Source organism: Pseudophryne corroboree, chromosome 3, assembly GCF_028390025.1.
Source record: "Pseudophryne corroboree isolate aPseCor3 chromosome 3, aPseCor3.hap2, whole genome shotgun sequence".
Lineage (NCBI taxonomy): Eukaryota > Metazoa > Chordata > Amphibia > Anura > Myobatrachidae > Pseudophryne > Pseudophryne corroboree.
The window spans coordinates 785,688,367-785,702,501 of record NC_086446.1 but is presented as its reverse complement, the minus strand read 5'-3'; the positions used below and the strand labels follow the sequence as shown (position 1 = coordinate 785,702,501).

The window sequence follows — 14,135 nt, the reverse complement described above, 5'->3', positions numbered from 1 at the left end:
CTTATTTATTCATTTCATTTTAAGTGATATAGGGACTTATTCAGGAGGTGGAAGTGTTGTCAATTTCAGTCGCAAGCAGCCAATGTTTTAAGTCTGCGCAAGCGCCTAATGCACTATAATGGGCAGTGTGTACCAGCGATATTGCTAGGGAACTCCAGCAATATTGTGTGTGACCCCTAGAGCCGGTGAGGGGGTCTTCTGCCAATAACGGTCCTCCCGCTGTTCCGTTAGTGCCAATTCGCCCGTACACTTACTGCACAATCCGGCGATGATTGACAGTGCAACTGGGCAGGCACATGTAAATGTCCGCCCAGTTTGTGACGTCAGTCACGATAATTCAGGCAGTGTGTATGCACAACACACTGCCCGATCCGTCTGTAGATATATCTATAGGTGTGTACCCAGCAGGGCCCATCCAAGGCCTGGTGGGCTGGTCCTGTCATACAGAGAGCCGGGAAGGCCGCACACAGCGCAGCCTTCGGCTCTCTGGTCTAGCTGCTCTCCCGTCCCCTTGCCCATCTCCATGGAAATGGGCGTGCCACGAGTTCACGCCCCCCCTGACTCGCAGCACGCTCCCGTAGTGTGCGCGCACCCCCATTCATGGCGTGCGCGCCCCTTTCAGTCCCAGTCTGTCCCTGGTACCCAGCACTGTGCATTCATCTACCACAGGATGCAGGGCTATTTTGAGGGCGCAGAGAATTGATATTTCAAATGTATTTATTTATTGATGATCAGGAGTGACTGTATCCCAAAAAACAGTGTTTTTCTTATGATCTGTAAATATGATTACATCAGTGTATAAAAAAGGGTGAATTTCTAGAAACATTTGAGAAATGATAATGACAGGCTCGTCATTGTGCTGTACAGCTAGGATGAAGAAATGTAAAAAAAAAAACTAAAAATTGCTTTTTTATTTTTCTTGTACACAAAAATATAGTAATGCCCCCAATTTATAACAATATTTAGTAATGCCTGCATTATAACGGAAAAATACAGCCAGTGTCGCACTCCCAGTAACCCTGACAACGTGGGAGGAGCCGTCAGACTGCCAAGCACCATGATCTTGTTGCTTTGTGGCACATTATAATTGTGGTAATGGCAAAGTGTGTGGCAGGTGGTACCGATACCCGCTGCCAAATTCTTATGGGTACTCCGTACCCGAGCGTACCCGCATACTTGTACTGCTGAGTATATTGTTTGCAGGATAATTGTAAATAAATCTATTTCTATTATACTGGAGGCATTACTATATATTTCTATTATACTGGGGGCAGTACTATATATTTCTATTATACTGGAGGTATTACTATATATTTCTATTATACTGGGGGCAGTACTATATATTTCTATTATACTGGAGGCATTACTATATATTTCTATTATACTGGAGGTATCACTATATATTTCTATTATACTGGAGGCATTACTATATATTTCTATTATACTGGAGGTATCACTATATATTTCTATTATACTGGAGGCATTACTATATATTTCTATTATACTGGAGGTATCACTATATATTTCTATTATACTGGAGGCATTACTATATATTTCTATTATACTGGAGGCATTACTATATATTTCTATTATACTGGGGGCAGTACTATATATTTCTATTATACTGGAGGCATTACTATATATTTCTATTATACTGGAGGTATCACTATATATTTCTATTATACTGGAGGCATTACTATATATTTCTATTATACTGGAGGCATTACTATATATTTCTATTATACTGGGGGCAGTACTATATATTTCTATTATACTGGAGGCATTACTATATATTTCTATTATACTGGAGGTATCACTATATATTTCTATCATACTGGAGGCATTACTATATATTTCTATTATACTGGAGGCATTACTATATATTTCTATTATACTGGGGGCAGTACTATATATTTCTATTATACTGGAGGCATTACTATATATTTCTATTATACTGGAGGCATTACTATATATTTCTATTATACTGGAGCCATTACTATATATTTCTATTATACTGGAGGTATTACTATATATTTCTATTATACTGGGGGCAGTACTATATATTTCTATTATACTGGAGGCATTACTATATATTTCTATTATACTGGAGGCATTACTATATATTTCTATTATACTGGAGGCATTACTATATATTTCTATTATACTGGAGGTATTACTATATATTTCTATTATACTGGAGGCATTACTATATATTTCTATTATACTGGAGGCATTACTATATATTTCTATTATACTGGAGGCATTACTATATATTTCTAAAATACTGAAGGCATTACTATATATTTCTATTATACTGGAGGTATTACTATATATTTCTATTATACTGGAGGTATCACTATATATTTCTATTATACTGGAGGTATCACTATATATTTCTATTATACTGGAGGTATCACTATATATTTATATTATACTGGAGGCATTACTATATATTTCTATTATACTGGAGGTATCACTATATATTTCTATTATACTGGAGGTATCACTATATATTTTCTATTATACTGGAAGTATCACTATATATTTCTATTATACTGGAGGTATCACTGTATATTTCTATTATACTGGAGGTATCACTATATATTTCTATTATACTGGAGGTATCACTATATATTTCTATTATACTGGAGGCATTACTATATATTTCTATTATACTGGAGGCATTACTATATATTTCTATTATACTGGAGGTATCACTATATATTTCTATTATACTGGAGGTATCACTATATATTTCTATTATACTGGAGGTATCACTATATCATACCTCCCAACTGTCCCGATTTCAGCGGGACAGTCCCGCTATTCAGACACTGTCCCGCTGTCCCTCCCGCGGGTCACAGTGTCCCGCGGGCGGGGGGGCAGTTGGGGAGGCTTTGATCACCCGCTGCTCTGCTCTGCAAAGCAGCGAGTGATCTCTAAATAGATGCTGTGCGCGCATCTATTCAGTGCAGGGAGTGAGCCGGGGGCTGCCCAGCTGCTCAGGGAGCGCTGGGCGCGCCCCCAAAATGACTAAAACGGACCCACGGTGTGTGGCCACGCCCACTCAATTGTAGCCACGCCCCTCCCATACGAGGCCACGCCCCCTTTTCGGGACGCGCGCGGCTTAGCCGCGCGGAGTGTCCCGATTTAGGAACATTCAAAGTTGGGAGGTATGCTATATATTTCTATTATACTGGAGGTATCACTATATATTTCTATTATACTGGAGGCATTACTATATATTTCTATTATACTGGAGGTATTACTATATATTTCTGTTATACTGGAGGTATCACTATATATTTCTATTATACTGGAGGTATTACTATATATTTCTATTATACTGGAGGTATCACTATATATTTCTATTATACTGGAGGCATTACTATATATTTCTATTATACTGGAGGTATCACTATATATTTCTATTATACTGAAGGCATTACTATATATTTCTAAAATACTGGAGGTATTACTATATATTTCTATTATACTGGAGGTATCACTATATATTTCTATTATACTGGAGGTATCACTATATATTTCTATTATACTGGAGGTATCACTATATATTTCTATTATACTGGAGGCATTACTATATATTTCTCTGACGTCCTAGTGGATGCTGGGAACTCCGTAAGGACCATGGGGAATAGACGGGCTCCGCAGGAGACTGGGCACTCTAAGAAAGAATTAGGACTACTGGTGTGCACCGGCTCCTCCCTCTATGCCCCTCCTCCAGACCTCAGTTAGAATCTGTGCCCGGCTCGAGCTGGTTGCACACTAGGGGCTCTCCTGAGCTTCTAGTAAAGAAAGTATTTATTAGGTTTTTTATTTTCAGTGAGATCTGCTGGCAATAGACTCACTGCTACGAGGGACTTAGGGGAGAGAAGCGGACCTACCTGCTTGCAGCTAGCTTGGGCTTCTAGGCTACTGGACACCATCAGCTCCAGAGGGATCGAACACAGGCCCAGCCTCGGTCGTCCGGTCCCGGAGCCGCGCCGCCTTCCCCCTTGCAGAGCCAGAAGCAAGAAGAACGTCCTGGAAATCGGCGGCTGAAGACTCCGGTCTTCATTAAGGTAGCGCACAGCACTGCAGCTGTGCGCCATTGCTCCCTATGCACACCACATACTCCGGTCACTGATGGGTGCAGGGCGCTGGGGGGGGGCGCCCTGGGCTGCAATTAGAGTACCTTAAATTGGCAAAACAACACATAATATAGTCTAATAAACTATATATGTGTAAAAATCCCCTGCCATAATATTAATAAAAGAGCGGGAGAAGCCCGCCGAAAAGGGGGCGGGGCTATCTCCCTCAGCACACTGGCGCCATTTCCTCTTCACAGCTCCGCTGGAAGACAGCTCCCCAGGCTCTCCCCTGCAGTTTCCAGGCTCAAAGGGTAAAAAAGAGAGGGGGGGCACTAAATTTAGGCGCAAACTGTATTGTATAGCTGCTATAGGGAAAATCACTTTGTGTAGTGTAAATCCCTGTTTATATAGCGCTGTGGTGTGTGCTGGCATACTCTCTCTCTGTCTCCCCAAAGGACTTTGTGGGATCCTGTCCTCAGTCAGAGCATTCCCTGTGTGTGTGCGGTGTGTCGGTACGGCTGTGTCGACATGTTTGATGAGGAGGCTTATGTGGAGGCGGAGCAGGTGCCGATAAATGTGATGTCACCCCCTGCGGGGTCGACACCAGAGTGGATGGATATGTGGAAGGTATTAACCGACAGTGTCAACTCCTTACATAAAAGGTTCGATGACATAACAGCTGTGGGACAGCCGGCTTCTCAGCCAGTGCCTGCCCAGGCGTCTCAAAGGCCATCAGGGGCTCAAAAACGCCCGCTACCTCAGATGGCAGACACAGATGTCGACACGGAGTCTGACTCCAGTGTCGACGACGACGAGACTAATGTACATTCCACTAGGGCCATCCGATGCATGATTACGGCAATGAAAAATGTGTTGCACATTTCTGACATTAACCCAGGTACCACTAAAAAGGGTATTATGTTTGGGGAGAAAAAGCATCCAGTAGTTTTTCCCCCATCAGATGAGTTAAATGAAGTGTGTGAAGAAGCGTGGGCTTCCCCTGATAAAAAAAACTAGTGATTTCTAAAAAGTTACTGATGGCGTACCCTTTCCCGCCAGAGGACAGGGTACGTTGGGAGACATCCCCGAGGGTGGATAAAGCGCTCACACGCTTGTCAAAAAAGGTGGCACTACCGTCTCAGGATACGGCCGCCTTAAAGGAGCCTGTGGATAGAAAGCAGGAGGCTATCCTGAAGTATGTATATACACACTCAGGTACTATACTGAGACCTGCTATTGCTTCAGCATGGATGTGCAGTGCTGCAGCAGCGTGGTCTGATTCCCTGTCTGATAACATTGATTCCCTTGACAGGGACACTATATTGCTAACCATAGAGCATATTAAAGACGTAGTCTTATATATGAGAGATGCACAGAGGGATATTTGCCGGCTGGCATCTAGAATTAATGCAATGTCCATTTCTGCCAGGAGAGTATTATGGACTCGGCAGTGGACAGGTGATGCGGATTCTAAAAGGCACATGGAGGTTTTGCCTTACAAGGGTGAGGAATTGTTTGGGGATGGTCTCTCGGACCTCGTTTCCACAGCAACAGCTGGGAAGTCGACATTTTTACCTCAGATTCCCTCACAGCCTAAGAAAGCACCGTATTATCAGGTACAGTCCTTTCGGCCCCAGAAAGGCAAGCGGGTTAAAGGCGCGTCCTTTCTGCCCAGAGGCAGGGGTAGAGGGAAAAAGCTGCAGCATACAGCCAGTTCCCAAGAACAAAAATCCTCCCCTGCTTCCACTAAATCCACCGCATGACGCTGGGGCTCCACTGGTGGAGCCAGGTGCGGTGGGGGCCCGTCTCCGGAACTTCAGCGACCGGTGGGTTCGCTCACAGGTGGATCCCTGGGTTCTACAAGTGGTATCTCAGGGATACAAGCTGGAATTCGAGACGTCTCCCCCTCGCCGTTACCTCAAATCAGCCTTGCCAGCTACTCCCCCGGACAGGGAGGTAGTGCTGGCGGCAATTCACAAGCTGTACCTCCAGCAGGTGATAATAAAAGTTCCCCTCCTTCAACAGGGACGGGGTTACTATTCCACAATGTTTGTGGTACCGAAACCAGACGGTTCGGTGAGACCCATTCTAAATTTGAAATCCTTGAAACCCTTATATAATGAGGTTCAAGTTCAAAATGGAATCGCTCAGGGTGGTTATCGCAAGCCTGGAAGAGGGGGATTACATGGTATCACTGGACATCAAGGATGCTTACCTGCATGTCCCCATTTACCCACCTCACCAGGTGTACCTCCGTTTTGTGGTACAAGACTGCCATTACCAATTCCAGACGTTGCCGTTTGGTCTGTCCACGGCACCGAGGGTATTTACCAAGGTAATGGCCGAAATGATGATACTCCTTCGAAAGAAGGGAGTTATAATTATCCCATACTTGGACGATCTCCTTATAAAGGCGAGGTCCAGGGAGCAGTTGTTGGTCGGAGTAGCACTATCTCAGGAAGTGCTACAACAGCACGGCTGGATCCTGAATATTCCAAAGTTGCAGCTGGTTCCTACGACGCGTCTGTTGTTCCTGGGTATGATTCTGGACACAGAACAGAAGAAGGTGTTTCTCCCGGAGGAGAAGGCCAAGGTGTTGTCATCTCTGGTCAGAGACTTCCTGAAACAAAAACAGGTGTCGGTGCATCACTGCACGCGAGTCCTGGGAAAGATGGTAGCTTCTTACGAGGCAATTCCATTCGGCAGGTTCCATGCAAGGATCTTTCAGTGGGATCTGTTAGACAAGTGGTCCGGATCGCATCTTCAGATGCATCGGCTGATCACCCTGTCCCCGAGGCAGAGGCGGATTGGCCATAGAGTTTACAGGGAAGATTCCCGGTGGGCTGACGCACCCGTGGGGCCTGTTTTGTTTGAGGACATGTGGTCCTTTTTATAGACATAATGAGTAAGATGCAAAATAATTTGCATATATGAAAATGACTTTGCCACTTAGCCTGTGATTGCAGATGATCTAGTGTATGCTCTCTCTGCCTGCTTGGCTGAGATATAAGATTGAGTGAATAGTGATTGGGATATGCGGTTGGTGTAATAAGCAAGAAAATATATCTTTCTAAAGAATGATATAGTTTCCTAAATTCTGAAGGTGTATCATATAATGTGCTCACAATATTTAATTTTATTTATTTTTAACTTCCCCCTTGATGCTGGACATACCCACTATCTGGAAAGTCTTGGGGGGAGGGTGCAGCTGCCATGTCCCATGGCTAGACCTTACACCTCTGATGCTGCCCATGTGGGGCCACTAGTACTAATTGTTCCAGGGCCGCTTTTTGTTCCCAATCCGCCCCTGCCCCGAGGGCCAGGGTGTCTCTGCTGTGGTGGCTGCAGAGTGCTCATCTTCTAGAGGGCCGCAGATTCGGCATACAGGACTGGGTCCTGGTGACCACGGATGCAAGCCTCCGAGGTTGGGGGGCAGTCACTCAGGGAAGAAACTTCCAAGGACAATGGTCGAGTCAGGAGGCTTCCCTACACATAAATATTCTGGAACTAAGGGCCATTTACAATGCCCTAAGTCAGGCAAGACCCCTGCTTCAAAACCAGCCGGTGCTGATTCAGTCAGACAACATCACGGCGGTCGCCCATGTAAACCGATAGGGCGGCACAAGAAGCAGGATGGCGATGGCAGAAGCCACAAGGATTCTCCGATGGGCGGAAAATCACGTGATAGCACTGTCAGCAGTGTTCATTCCGGGAGTGGACAACTGGGAAGCAGACTTCCTCAGCAGGCATGACCTCCACCCGGGAGAGTGGGGACTTCATCCAGAAGTCTTCCAACTGATTGTAAATCGTTGGGAAAGGCCACAAGTGGACATGATGGCGTCTCGCCTCAACAAAAAGCTAAAAAGATATTGCGCCAGGTCAAGGGACCCTCAGGCAATAGCTGTGGACGCTCTAGTGACACCGTGGGTGTACCAGTCGGTTTATGTGTTCCCTCCTCTTCCTCTCATACCAAAGGTGCTGAGGATAATAAGAAAGAGAGGAGTAAGAACTATACTCATCGTTCCGGATTGGCCAAGAAGTACTTGGTACCCGGAACTACAAGAAATGATCTCAGAGGACCCTTGGCCTCTGTCTCTCAGACAGGACCTGCTACAGCAGGGGCCCTGTCTGTTCCAAGACTTACCACGGCTGCGTTTGACGGCATGGCGGTTGAACGCTGGATCCTGATGGAAAAGGGCATTCCGGTTGAAGTCATTCCTACGCTGATAAAAGCTAGGAAAGCTGTGACAGCAAAACATTATCACCGCATATGGCGAAAATATGTTGCTTGGTGTGAGGCTATGAAGGCCCCCACAGAAGAATTTCAGCTGGGTCGATTTCTGCACCTCCTACAGTCAGGAGTGACTATGGGCCTAAAATTGGGATCCATTAAAGTCCAGATTTCGGCCCTGTCTATTTTCTTTCAAAAAGAACTGGCTTCACTGCCTGAAGTTCAGACGTTTGTTAAGGGAGTGCTGCATATTCAGCCCCCTTTTGTGCCCCCAGTGACACCTTGGGATCTCAACCTTGTGTTGGATTTCCTAAAATCACATTGGTTTGAGCCACTTCAGACTGTGGAATTAAAATATCTCACGTGGAAAGTGGTCATGCTTTTGGCCTTGGCTTCGGCTAGGCGGGTGTCAGAATTGGCGGCTTTGTCCTGTAAAAGCCCCTATCTGATCTTCCATATGGACAGAGCAGAATTGAGGACTCGTCCCCAATTCCTCCCTAAGGTGGTATCAGCGTTTTATTTGAACCAACCTATTGTGGTGCCTGCGGCTACTCGGGACTTGGAGGCCTCCAAGTTGCTGGACGTAGTCCGGGCCCTGAAAATCTATGTTTCCAGGACGGCTAGAGTCAGAAAGACTGACTCGCTGTTTATCCTGCATGCACCCAACAAGCTGGGTGCTCCTGCTTCTAAGCAGACTATTGCTCGCTGGATCTGCTCCACGATTCAACTTGCACATTCTGCGGCTGGACTGCCGCATCCTAAATCAGTAAAAGCCCATTCCACGAGGAAGGTGGGCTCTTCTTGGGCGGCTGCCCGAGGGGTCTCGGCTTTACAACTTTGCCGAGCTGCTACCTGGTCGGGATCAAACACGTTTGCTAAATTCTACAAGTTTGATACCCTGGCTGAGGAGGACCTTGAGTTTGCTCATTCGGTGCTGCAGAGTCATCCGCACTCTCCCGCCTGTTTGGGAGCTTTCGTATAATCCCCATGGTCCTTACGGAGTTCCCAGCATCCACTAGGACGTCAGAGAAAATAAGAATTTACTCACCGGTAATTCTATTTCTCGTAGTCCGTAGTGGATGCTGGGCGCCCATCCCAAGTGCGGATTGTCTGCAATACTTGTATATAGTTATTGCCTAACTAAAGGGTTATTGTTATGAGCCATCTGTTAGTGAGGCTCAGTTGTTATTCATACTGTTAACTGGGTATAGTATCACGAGTTGTACGGTGTGATTGGTGTGGCTGGTATGAGTCTTACCCTGGATTCCAAATCCTTTCCTTGTTGTGTCAGCTCTTCCGGGCACAGTTTCCCTAACTGAGGTCTGGAGGAGGGGCATAGAGGGAGGAGCCAGTGCACACCAGTAGTCCTAATTCTTTCTTAGAGTGCCCAGTCTCCTGCGGAGCCCGTCTATTCCCCATGGTTCTTACGGAGTACCCAGCATCCAGTACGGACTACGAGAAATAGAATTACCGGTGAGTAAATTCTTATTTTCTATTATACTGGAGGCATTACTATATATTTCTGTTATACTGGAGGTATCACTATATATTTCTATTATACTGGAGGTATTACTATATATTTCTATTATACTGGAGGTATCACTATATATTTCTATTATACTGGAGGCATTACTATATATTTCTATTATACTGGAGGTATTACTATATATTGTTATTATACTGGGGGCAGTACTATATATTTCTATTATACTGGAGGCATTACTATATATTTTTATTATACTGGAGGCATTACTATATATTTCTATTATACTGGAGGTATCACTATATATTTCTATTATACTGGAGGTATCACTATATATTTCTATTATACTGGAGGCATTACTATATATTGTTATTATACTGGGGGCAGTACTATACATTTCTATTATACTGGAGGCATTACTATATATTTCTATTATACTGGAGGCATTACTATATATTGTTATTATACTGGGGGCAGTACTATATATTTCTATTATACTGGAGGTATCACTATATATTTCTATTATACTGGAGGCATTACTATATATTTCTATTATACTGGAGGTATCACTATATATTTCTATTATACTGGAGGCATTACTATATATTTCTATTATACTGGAGGCATTACTATATATTGTTATTATACTGGGGGCAGTACTATATATTTCTGTTATACTGGAGGTATTACTATATTTCTGATATACTGGAGGTATCACTATATTTCTATTATACTGGAGGTATTACTATATATTTCTATTATACTGGAGGCATTACTATATATTTCTATTATACTGGAGGTATTACTATATATTTCTATTATACTGGAGGTATCACTATATATTTCTATTATACTGGAGGTATCACTATATATTTCTATTATACTGGAGGCATTACTATATATTTCTATTATACTGGAGGTATTACTATATATTTCTATTATACTGGAGGTATTACTATATATTTCTATTATACTGGAGGTATCACTATATATTTCTATTATACTGGAGGCATTTCTATATATTTCTATTATACTGGAGGCATTACTATATATTTCTATTATACTGGAGGCATTACTATATATTGTTATTATACTGGGGGCAGTACTATACATTTCTATTATACTGGAGGCATTACTATATATTTCTATTATACTGGAGGCATTACTATATATTGTTATTATACTGGGGGCAGTACTATATATTTCTATTATACTGGAGGTATCACTATATATTTCTATTATACTGGAGGCATTACTATATATTTCTATTATACTGGAGGTATCACTATATATTTCTATTATACTGGAGGCATTACTATATATTTCTATTATACTGGAGGTATTACTATATATTTCTGATATACTGGAGGTATCACTATATTTCTATTATACTGGAGGTATTACTATATATTTCTATTATACTGGAGGCATTACTATATATTTCTATTATACTGGAGGTATTACTATATATTTCTATTATACTGGAGGTATCACTATATATTTCTATTATACTGGAGGTATCACTATATATTTCTATTATACTGGAGGTATCACTATATATTTCTATTATACTGGAGGCATTACTATATATTTCTATTATACTGGAGGCATTACTATATATTGTTATTATACTGGGGGCAGTACTATACATTTCTATTATACTGGAGGCATTACTATATATTTCTATTATACTGGAGGCATTACTATATATTGTTATTATACTGGGGGCAGTACTATATATTTCTATTATACTGGAGGTATCACTATATATTTCTATTATACTGGAGGCATTACTATATATTTCTATTATACTGGAGGTATCACTATATATTTCTATTATACTGGAGGCATTACTATATATTTCTATTATACTGGAGGTATTACTATATATTTCTGATATACTGGAGGTATCACTATATTTCTATTATACTGGAGGTATTACTATATATTTCTATTATACTGGAGGCATTACTATATATTTCTATTATACTGGAGGTATCACTATATATTTCTATTATACTGGAGGCATTTCTATATATTTCTATTATACTGGAGGCATTACTATATATTGTTATTATACTGGGGGCAGTACTATATATTTCTATTATACTGGAGGCATTACTATATATTTCTATTATACTGAAGGTATTACTATATATTTCTGATATACTGGAGGTATCACTATATTTCTATTATACTGGAGGTATTACTATATATTTCTATTATACTGGAGGCATTACTATATATTTCTATTATACTGGAGGTATTACTATATATTTCTATTATACTGGAGGTATCACTATATATTTCTATTATACTGGAGGTATCACTATATATTTCTATTATACTGGAGGCATTTCTATATATTTCTATTATACTGGAGGCATTACTATATATTGTTATTATACTGGGGGCAGTACTATATATTTCTATTATACTGGAGGCATTACTATATGTTTCTATTATACTGGAGGCATTACTATATATTGTTATTATACTGGGGGCAGTACTATATATTTCTATTATACTGGAGGCATTACTATATGTTTCTATTATACTGGAGGCATTACTATATATTGTTATTATACTGGGGGCAGTACTATATATTTCTATTATACTGGAGGCATTACTATATGTTTCTATTATACTGGAGGCATTACTATATATTGTTATTATACTTGGGGCAGTACTATATATTTCTATTATACTGGAGGCATTACTATATATTTCTATTATACTGGAGGTATTACTATATATTTCTGATATACTGGAGGTATCACTATATTTCTATTATACTGGAGGTATTACTATATATTTCTATTATACTGGAGGCATTACTATATATTTCTATTATACTGGAGGTATTACTATATATTTCTATTATACTGGAGGTATCACTATATATTTCTATTATACTGGAGGTATCACTATATATTTCTATTATACTGGAGGCATTTCTATATATTTCTATTATACTGGAGGCATTACTATATATTGTTATTATACTGGGGGCAGTACTATATATTTCTATTATACTGGAGGCATTACTATATGTTTCTATTATACTGGAGGCATTACTATATATTGTTATTATACTGGGGGCAGTACTATATATTTCTATTATACTGGAGGCATTACTATATGTTTCTATTATACTGGAGGCATTACTATATATTGTTATTATACTGGAGGTATCACTATATATTTCTATTATACTGGAGGTATCACTATATATTTCTATTATACTGGAGGCATTTCTATATATTTCTATTATACTGGAGGCATTACTATATATTTCTATTATACTGGAGGCATTACTATATATTTATATTATACTGGGGGCAGTACTATATATTTCTATTATACTGGAGGCATTACTATATATTTCTATTATACTGGAGGCATTACTATATATTTCTATTATACTGGAGGCATTACTATATACAGGTTGAGTATCCCATATCCATATATTCCGAAATACGGAATATTCCGAAATACGGACTTTTTTGAGTGAGAGTGAGATAGTGAAACCTTTGTTTTTTGATGTCTCAATGTACACAAACTTTGTTTAATACACAAAGTTATTAAAAATATTGTATTAAATGACCTTCAGGCTGTGTGTATAAGCTGTATATGAAACATAAATGAATTGTGTGAATGTAGACACACTTTGTTTAATGCACAAAGTTATAAAAAATATTGGCTAAAATGACCTTCAGACTGTGTGTTTAAGGTGTATATGTATCATAAATGCATTCTGTGCTTAGATTTAGGTCCCATCACCATGATATCTCATTATGGTATGCAATTATTCCAAAATACGGAAAAATCCCATATCCAAAATACCTCTGGTCCCAAGCATTTTGGATAAGGGAGACTCAACCTGTATTTCTATTATACTGGAGGCATTACTATATATTTCTATTATACTGGAGGCATTACTATATATTTTAGCCTTGCCTCCAGATTAAAGAAAAAAGGGGGCTTTCGTGTGGCTACGCCGCTAGTATCATGTAGCCACTCCCACTAGCAGCGTGTGGCCACGCCCCCTCACAACACATGACCACGCCCATTTTTGGGGCACTCAGTGCCACTAAGAAAATATTTCTACCTGCACCACTGGATATACTACGTGGCCAATCATTGCCTGGCTCCTTTATCAGCCCATTTACAAAAGAAGAAATCCAGTATTGGGCTCTTGGAAAGCCGACTTTGGGATTGGACTAGTTTCCCTTTGTGCATTGGAACTTGTGGCATGAATGTGCTGCCGTCTTTGTTTTGTGAATATTGAAACAATGTGTACACTGGGAGTTACTGTATAAACTGAAAA

The 14,135-nt window shown here is 40.7% G+C and overlaps 1 protein-coding gene across 1 annotated transcript in view; it reads left to right on the top strand.

Moving 5' to 3' along the window:
* RBM20 (RNA binding motif protein 20) overlaps positions 1-14,135 on the top strand; it is a 372,020-nt gene that overhangs the window by 351,580 nt on the left and 6,305 nt on the right. The window lies entirely within an intron of this gene.